The sequence below is a fragment of the Triticum dicoccoides genome, chromosome 6A (genome assembly GCF_002162155.2).
Source record: "Triticum dicoccoides isolate Atlit2015 ecotype Zavitan chromosome 6A, WEW_v2.0, whole genome shotgun sequence".
In the NCBI taxonomy this organism is placed as follows: Eukaryota; Viridiplantae; Streptophyta; class Magnoliopsida; order Poales; family Poaceae; genus Triticum; species Triticum dicoccoides.
Window position 1 is genome coordinate 591182787 of NC_041390.1, and position 10053 is coordinate 591192839.

Genomic DNA, 10053 nt, shown 5'->3' on the forward strand with positions numbered 1-10053 from the left:
TCGGGACGAGATCCTCTCGTAGTGGTGGAGTGTTGTGACGCCCCAAGACCGGAGCTTCAGATGCCTTCCATGTTTCCGAGTGTTGTTGGGTGTTTCGTTTTGGTTCATTGTATCATGTGCTTTGCATCATGTCATCATGTCATCATGTCATAAGTCTTTTGCAACTCAACTAAATAAATGGCATGGATCTTTGATCCATTTAAACCGAGGGAATTCACCTGGTGACTTCTCTTTATAACATACCCTCCTGATAGTAGGGAGCTATATTAAATATTCCATTTGTTGGAATTCATCGGAACACACTTGCAAAATAAATCTCAATGCCTTTGTTATCACAACTCTTGGCCTCTAACTTTGCTATTTATTCTTTCATCATATTCCGAGGTTCCTCCAAAAATCCGAACATTTTTGGATACTCCTAAAACCTCGTCCTAGTTCAAATCTTTTGTATTACATTTAAATGAGTTTGTTTTAAATTCTTCTATTTCACGTGAAACTTCTTTTCTTGGACTAAGTATAATTCTTAGACTCAGTAGGAGAAGTTTCAGCATTTTCTAAAACCTCTAGCTTTTTCTTTCCTTCCTTTTTCTTCCTGTCTACTTCTCTGTAAATGGGAAATAGCAAAAGGTTGGCTTTTTGATCCGAAGCGGCAACTGGCCGGCCCATCTACAGGTCCAGCTGACCCCCCTCCTAATCCCTCTCTAAGGCCCTGGCCTTTTCGTCTCTCCACTAGGCCGACCTCCTAGGCCCATCTCCCGCAGCCCACTGCTCTAACCCTAGCCGATCGCTACCTCTCTCTCCCTTTTCCCCTCGCTGCGCCGCCAGGAGAGCCCCGTGCCCGATCCCTTTCCTCCTCCCGTCGACCCTCTCCCTCTCGTCTCCTAGCGCGCACCATGCACCTCCTCCATGGCCTTCCTCCACCACCCTGGCCTGCTACCCCCCTCCTCGACCCGCCACCATGGATGAGTCCCACTCGGTCCCCCTCGTTCTCCTCCTCTGTGCCGACCCACCTCCATGGCCGCCGAGCCACCGCCTTACGCCGCCCGTTCGTCGCCCTGCCGCCATTGTCACCTGCGCCTCCCCAAGCCGCGCCCGTCGCCCGGCATGGCCGCGAGGTTATCAGCATCGCTGAGCCATGCTGCCTCCCCATCTTCCCGGCCTCCTCCGCGTCCCCTGGCTGCCTTTCTCTGCATCGAACAGCAGCAGCTCAGCGCCTCGGTGCCCCTGCACCCCAAGTCCGTCGCCATCTCGCCGGAGCACCATCAACAGCAGGTCGCCGCCTCCCTTTCCCTTCGCCGGAGTCCCTACTCCGATGAACTCACACTCAACCTCGACGACCTGCCAAGCACCTGTGACCGAAGACTCCAAGTGCCCTTCAGATCGTAAAGACCGGCAAGTCCAATTAGCTCCGATGCCCCTAGGACGACTACGCGGTGTTGCGTCAAGTACCTATACCGTGTCTCTGGAATCGCCAAGACCGTCCCGAATATTGCCAAGTACCACTTAGGTTCCAGAACGTGACAAGTACCACGACGCCCAAAGTCCTCGGATCCGTCAAGTTCCATTATGAGATGTACAACTACCGTCGACCTCGAAGACCTCGGATTCATCAAGTTCCACTACCGCCGACTAGCATGACTACCGTCGCAAAAACGAGACCGTCAAGACCCGACCGACGAGTACCCCAACGACCCTAAACATATACGGTCATGTACAACTACCGTTTCCGAAGAACCGTGTAACGGGACTGCCAAGTTCGTCTTCCACCGTCTTCGAGATCGTCAAGTACCACTATGACATGTGCAACTACTTCCACGATGAAACAAGAACAACTACCGCCGTTGAAGGCCGTCAAGTGAACATCTACCAATGATGTGTACGACCTACTCCGTGAACGTGTACCACTACGACGCCCTAACGTCTACGGAACATGTACCATGACCATAGTTGATGACCCCGTGGACGTCAAGTTCCATGTCATGACCCCGAACATCTACGGACATGAACCACTACTTCCCTCGGCGTCCCGAGAACATCTACTTCCCCTACACCGCATCGAACTCGAACCCCTCCGATAACGCACGCTTCGAAGGTATAACCTCGAGGCGACGTCCGTGAACGAATGCTTGCGATGTTTGAGATGCTCGTGTTTGCACCCTGTTCAAATTGTGACTCGTTTCCTTGTCGCCAACTCGTGGGACACCCGGAATCCGGGAGCGCCCCACCATCTTTTACACGCATCCGCACACTTATCCTTTGCCTCGGTATCTCAATCGAGTTACCGGAACTGGAACATTGCCGTGGCACCGTACCATTATCGTTGTCGTGGCACCCCTTTTCTTTCCACCACGGTGACAAATGCTTCATAATGCTCTTGTCAACTTTTAATAAAAATTGCATAAACTTGTCCATGTCATCCGCATCATGATAACAACAATTAAAATGTTTAAAATTGTTGTTGCACCAAATTACTAATGCACATGGGGATTTACCGAATTTGTTGTTTGCTATATCCGGCCCCATTTAAATTGTTTAGATAGATAATTCCTTTATGCTTCTTCCCTTGCCATGTTTAACAACATTTAATATTGTCGAGTACCTAAACAAGAGAGAACTAAATAAGTCATGTGGTGTTTTCTTCAATATGCAACTCCGTGGCATATTGAGCTCCACTTAATTTGTAGGGTTGTTTGTGCACTTTGCCATGCCTTGCATATTTAAACCGGACATGCATCATACTTGATTGTGCATCGTGCCATGGTTATGTGATGGTTGTTTACTATGTTGTTTGCTTCTTTCCGGTGTTGCTTCTTGGGGTTAGTTCCGATAACGCCGTGTTTGTGAGGATTCGTTCGACTACGTCCGTTTGTCTTCGTCATGGACTCGTTCTTGTTCCTTGCGGGATTTCAGGAAAGATGACTATACCCTCGAAATCACTTATATCTTTGCTTGCTTAGTTGCTTGCTCTTTTGCTATGCCTATGTTGTGATACCTACCACTTGCTTATCATGCCTCCCATATTGCTATGTCAAACCTCTAACCCACCATGTCCCAGCAAACCTTTGCTTGGCTATGTTACCACTTTGCTCAGCCCCTCTTATAGCATTGTTAGTTGCAGGTGAAGATTGGAGCTTGTTCCATGTTTGGAACATGGATATTTGTTGGGATATCACAATATCACTTATTTAATTAATGCATCTATATACTTGGTAAAGGGTGGAAGGCTCGGCCTTATGCCTGGTGTTTTGTTCCACTCTTGCCGCCCTAGTTTCCGTCATATCGGTGTTATGTTCCCGGATTTTGCGTTCCTTACACGGTTGGGTTATAATGGGAACCCCTTGACAGTTCGCTTTGAATAAAACTCCTCCGGCAAGGCCCAACATTGGTTTTACCATTTGCCACCTAGCCTTTTCTTTCCCTTGGGCCGGCCGGCTCAAGGGTCATCTTTATTTAACCCCTCCGAGCCAGTGCTTCTCTAAGTGTTGGTCCAACTGAGCGATGTCCGGGGCTACCAGGGGCAACTCTGGGCTGGCCTACCTCACGTCCTGCTCATCCAATGTGCCCTGAGAACGAGATATGTGCAGCTCCTATTGGGATTTGTCGGCACATCTAGGTGGTTTTGCTGGTCTTGTTTTACCATTGTCGAAATATCTTATAACCGGGATTCCAAGCCTGATCGGGTCTTCCTGGGAGAAGGAATATCCTTCATTGACCGCGAGAGCTTGTGATGGGCTAAGTGGGGACACCCCTGCAGGGATTTGAACTTTCAAAAGCCGTGCCCGCGGTTATGGGAAGATGGGAATTTGTTAATGTCTGGTTGTAGAAAACCTGAAACTTATCTTAATTAAAATGCATCAACCGTGTGTGTAGCCATGATGGTCTCTTCTCGGCGGAGTCCGGGAAGTGAACACGGTGTTGGAGTTATGCTTGACGTAGGTTGTTCTAGGATCACTTGTTGATCATAGTTTCTCGAACGTGCTTTGCCTTCTCTTCTCGCTCTCATTTGCGTATGTTAGCCACCATATATGCTAGTCACTTGCTGCAGCTCCACCTCATACATTTTCCCTACCTATAAGCTTAAATAGTCTTGATCGCGAGGGTGTGAGATTGCTGAGTCCCCGTGACTCACAGATTACTTCCAAAACCAGCTTGCAGGTGCCGATGATGCCGTGCAGGTGACGCAACCCAGCTCAAGGAGGAGCTCGATGAAGATTTCGTTGATTATGTTGTTCAGTTTCCAGTTGATCAGTAGTGGAGCCCAGTTGGGGTCGATCGGGGATATGTGTAGCATTTGGGGTAGTCTTCTTTTATTTTGGTTCCGTAGTCGGACCTTGATTGTTTCTGGATGATGTAATGCTTTATTCATGTATTGTGTGAAGTGGCGATTGTAAGCCAACTATGTATCTCTTTCCCTTATGTATTACATGGGTTGTGTGAAGATTACCTCATTTGCGACATTGCTTTCAATGCGGTTATGCCTCTAAGTCGTGCTTCGACACGTGGGAGATATAGCCGCATTGAGGGTGTTACAAGAACACTCATTGAGATGGCCCGGACGATGCTCGATGAATACAAGACTCCAAGGAAGTTCTGGCCTGAAGCCATTGATACTGCATGCCATGTCATCAACCGTGTTTATCTTCACAAGCTTCTGAACAAAACATCCTATGAGCTCCTCACTGGTAAGAAGCCAAATGTCAGTTACTTCAGAGTATTTGGTGCTAGGTGCTGGATCAAGGATCTACATCACACTTCAAAATTTGCACCGAAACCACATAAAGGTTTTATGCTTGGTTACGGAAAGGATTCGCACTCCTACAGAGTCTTCAACCTCTTTCACTATAAAGTGGTTGAAACTGTGGATGTGCGGTTCGATGAGACTAACGGCTCGCAAAGAGAGCACCTGCCAAATGTGCTAGATGTAGTTCCATCCAGTGAATCCATCAAGCTTATGGGAACTGGAGAAATCATACCGTCTGAAGCACAGTCCGAAGAGGAACTCATCATCTCTGCACCTGATCAACCTGAAGAGAATACTCAGCCTGAAGACAATCATTCTAATGATGACAATGATCAGCAAGAGCAAAATCTTCGTCCTGTTCATCCTCGTGTTGCAAATGAAGTACAAATTGAGAAGATAATCGATAGCATCAATGCACCTGGTCCACTCACTCGTTCAAGGGCAACACAACTAGCAAATTTCTGTGGACACTTTGCATTCGTCTCAATATCAGAACCCAAGAAAGTTGATGAAGCCTTCATGGAACCTGAATGGATTCAAGCTATGCAAGAAGAACTTCAACAGTTTGAGCTGAATAATGTATGGGAACTGGTCAAGCGTCCTGATCCTCGTAAGCATAATATCATAGGCACTAAATGGATATATCGCAACAAGCAAGATGAGCATGGTCAAGTTGTCAGAAACAAGGCTCGTCTCGTTGCTCAAGGATACACTCAAGTTGAAGGAATTGACTTCGATGAAACATTTGCTCCTGTGGCTAGGCTTGAAGCTATACGCATACTGCTGGACTATGCAAATCATCATAACATTCTTCTGTATCAAATGGATATGAAGAGTGCTTTTCTCAATGGCAAGATTGAAGAAGAAGTGTATGTTGCACAACCGCCTGGCTTTGAAGATCAAAAACATCCTAACATGGTTTACAAGCTCAACAAGGCACTATATGGCCTCAAACAAGCCCCTCGTGCTTGGTATGACGCACTCAAGGACTTCCTGAAGAGCAAAGGCTTCAAACCTGGTTCCCTAGATCCCACGCTCTTCACGAAGACATATGATGGTTAACTGTTTGTGTGCCAAATATATGTGGATGACATTATCTTCGGCTGCACTAATCAGAAATAGAGTGATTTGTTTGGATACATGATACAAGAGCAATATCAGATGTCCATGATGGGTGAGCTGAAGTTCTTCCTTGGTCTTCAAATACGACAGCAACGCAACGACATCTTCATATCTCAAGAGAAATACCTCAAGGATTGCCTGAAGAAGTTTGGAATGCAAGACTACAAAGGTTACACGACGCCAATGCCTACCAAGAGTCATCTAGATTTTGACGCCAATGCCTACCAAGAGTCATCTAGATTATGACACCAATGGTAAAGAGTTCGATCAAAAGGTATACCGCTCCATGATTGGTTCCTTGCTTTACTTATGTGCATCTAGGCCAGATATCATGCTTAGTGTTTGCATGTGTGCCCGATTCCAAGAGGCACCAAAGGAATCGCATCACTTACCTGTGAAGCGAATTCTTCGATATTTGGCTCACACTCCAACACTAGGATTATGGTATCCAAAGGGCTCAGAGTTTGATCTAGTTGGATTCTCGGATGCTGATTATGCTGGTGAAAAGGTTGATCACAAGTCTACATTAGGCACATGTCACTTTCTAGGACGATCACTTGTGTGTTGGTCTTCAAAGAAGTAGAACTGTGTATCTCTCTCCACTGCTGAATCTGAATACATTGCTGTGCTCAACTTCTATGGATGAAGCAAACACTCAAAGACTATGGCATTCATCTGAAGCAAGTGCCACTCTACTGCGACAATGAAAGCGCCATCAAGATTGCCAACAACCCAGTTCAGCACTCGAAGACAAAGCACATTCAGATTCATCATCACTTTCTCAGAGACCATGTCATGAAGGAAGATATTGATATCATTCACGTCAACACTAAAGAGCAGCTGGCAGATATCTTCACAAAGCCCTTGGATGAGAAAAGGTTTTGCAAGTTGCGGTGTGAGCTAAATATCTTGGAATCCTCAAATGTCCCGTGATCATGCACACATCCTAACACTTATGCATGTTGATGACTTAGATGTGCAAACACACGAAGTAACGTATATCTTCAACTAATGAAGACTTACACTCTAAGTGTGAATACATTAACGCGGAATTTGACTCCGGAGCGCCACGATAATTGTGCGCCGTGTCTGGGTCTATAATTTCCTATACGGTGGGTAACGCCACCACCAAACTTTTGTTTGGAATACTTTCTGTTGGCGTTGCATTTGCAAAGTCTTCGCATTTGGTTTGTCTTCATTGTTAACATGGCTTCATGATTATCTTCAATGTAATGATTTGGTTTCTGTCCTCTACAGCATTCACTTGTAGCTATGTTTTCTAGTTGAATCTTTTGAACTAAGTGAATGTGATCGGACCCTGACCTTTCTATGCTCCCGTCTTAAGTCTATCTATCCAAATCATTTGCATTCTAATGAAACTGTCGAATGTCTTCGCTGCGTCCTTGTCAGTAGAAGATACAGAGACAAACAATAAATCTGTTTTAAATGCTTAATCCTTTTTGCCTGAAACCCGGAGAAGCGGGAACGACCACCCGACAATCCAGGCGTGCGTGGGAACGTGAAATAACCTCCAATGTGTTGCATGATCGCCACGTGTCCTTCAGATGTGAACCACCAGGGGCACCTATGTAATAACACTGTGCCATCCCTGTCCCTATAAATACATGCCTCACCCCAGTCATTATCTCTTCTTCCACTCTTGCACAAACCTTAGCTGCCGTGACCTCACCGATGCCGTCCTCACGCCGGCCGCGGACATCGTCTTCTCCGCCGTCGCCGTAGGTGTCCTCCGTCGCCAACTTAGGGCATGGAAGATCGAACTGCTTGGCCTCCTCTCCCACTCCGTCTAGCAGTTCCTCGTGTGGTAAATAAAAACTCTTTTTGCGGTCCTTTTGATCCGATAGATTCATCCTTTTCAATCACAAGTGGTTTCTGTTCCTATAAGTTGGATCTATCTCGTTCTACATCTCATAGCATGCCTAGTATGTTCACTTATGCTTCACAAAGTAGTTAGATTCCTCACTTGTACTTATTCGTGGATTCGTACAAATCTGGAACCAACTCTCTACATATGAGTGAATGTCTTCGCACTATGAGGTCAATGTCTTCTAAGCTGATTTATCTTCAAAATCTTCTGAGAATGCATACGACCTCTTCCCCTTCCCTCGCATCTCTAATGCTGTCACAGGTACATGTCCGTGGGAGAATCCCTTGGTTCTCATAGTCTGCATTCATTTGCAGAGTTCTTACATCGTCACATAAATTCTCCTGAAGCCAGTTCCTGTCTGACCAGTAGACGGAAGACTTCGACAGTGTTGAAGCCTTTCAGTCTAAACTTCATGACAACTCAAAAATCAGTCAGGAAGGGTGGCAGACAACGCCGTGGAAACACTGCTAAGGACCTGCCACCGGATCTCTATGAGTTATACAAGTCAGATCCATAAGAAACCTATGGAGAACGCAAGAACCGAATCCAATGGATTCGAAGACATTGGGCAGAGGAATGGTGCAAGTTCAGATTCGTCACCAAGGAGTATGCTGAGAAGAATGCCTTAAAGGGACCCTAGGGAGATATAATATACAAAGGTCTTCAGCCCAAGTCAAAGTCCAAAGCTATTGCTCAAGGCTTCTACCCCTGCATGATTCGTGGACCTCAGCCTGCTAATGCCGACCCATCCTCTCTGTTATGGTGTCATGAAGATAATCTGTTCAAGCGCAACTATCAGGCTGCAAAGAACTCGGCCAAGCAAAACAAGAAGTCTTTGGGATTAGATTTCAACCCAAGCCCCTCTGCACCACGAGCTGACGGCACACGCGAAGCTGAACCCAATCTTATTGGGCCCTTCTACAATTTAGAAGGTCTCATCACTCACATTCAGGTTCAAGGGGCAGCCGTGGACCACTCTGCAGATGACTCTAATTTTGATGAAGCGCCTGCACCTCTGAAGCCTGTGAAGCAAAAGAAACCAAAGGCTTCAAAGCACCCCTCTGCACCAAAGGTATCACAGGCGAAGCCTCTGGCCACTACACCTCCTGAAGTCAGTGTGCAGTCTAAAGATCTCTCACGCATCTCCAAGTCTGACAAGTTGAAAAAGCCCATGCAACCCACTAGTCAAGCACTAACCCCTGCTGCTGTTCTGAGGAACGAGAATGACGCCATTGATCTGTCAAGCGACGACGATCTTGGCGATGACGTTCTAGAGCAATTGATAAAGAGCAAGTAAGAGGCAGAAATCTTCAATGATCTTCCTCTCTTTGATGTGGAGATCCTATACAAGTTTATTGATGAGTGGCTTGACAGTCCAGATGTCAGTTTTGATGATCTTCAGCTTCCAATTGGCCTCAGCGTCTCCTTCCATGGAGCCATTGCTCCTGAGCTGGCTCTTGCCCAGAAGATTGTTGAGCTGAAGCACAAAATTGACTATGAAAAGGCTTAGTTCAAGAAGCACATGGCCAAGCTCAATGTTGAAGACATTCAAAACATTAAGGTCATGATGCATGAGCTCAAGGAGGCATTCCACAAGAAACGAGAAGAAGCAAAAGGTTCTCGTGACCGCATGAAGAATCTTGCTGCCAAATGTGTTCAAGGCTACAATGAAGCTGAAAAGCGCAAGGATTTGGGGCGACCAGGCATCGACCCCAGGATGGCTTCCAAGAAGAAGAAGAAGCCAGCTGTGGCCGAACCAGAAGCATCAAGGCAGGAAGCACCTCGCATTGTCTTCCCGGCCAGTATGACAGGCTCGAAGCCTAAGGCCCCCACAGTGGCTTCAGAGTTCAAGACAACTAGAGCAGCTGAAGCCGAAGCCAGAAAGCGCAAGACCAAAGCCACCACTGATGATGCTCCCCCAACCAAGAAAAGGAAAACAAATAAGAGAGACCGGGCTGCTACCACAGAGCCCCTTCTTGTCGAGCCAATTTCTGTTGCTCGTCCTGCGTCTGAATATCGTGAACGTCGTCTGGTAGTTCATGAGCCTGCTTCCACAGAGGCTCTTGAATCTGAAGAGAATCCAGCTATTGACCCCACCACAGCTGAAGACATTGGTCCTCACGACAATGTTGAAGATTATGAAGTCCTTCCTCAGATCGAGCACAATTTGGTATCATCGCCTGTTCTCACGAACTGCGAACTCATCAGCATTGGTCTTCCATTGACGCCAATTGCTCAAGATGACTCATGGGCTGATCACCCTCAAGAATCCCCTCGTGCTGAAGAAACACCAGTCACTCCC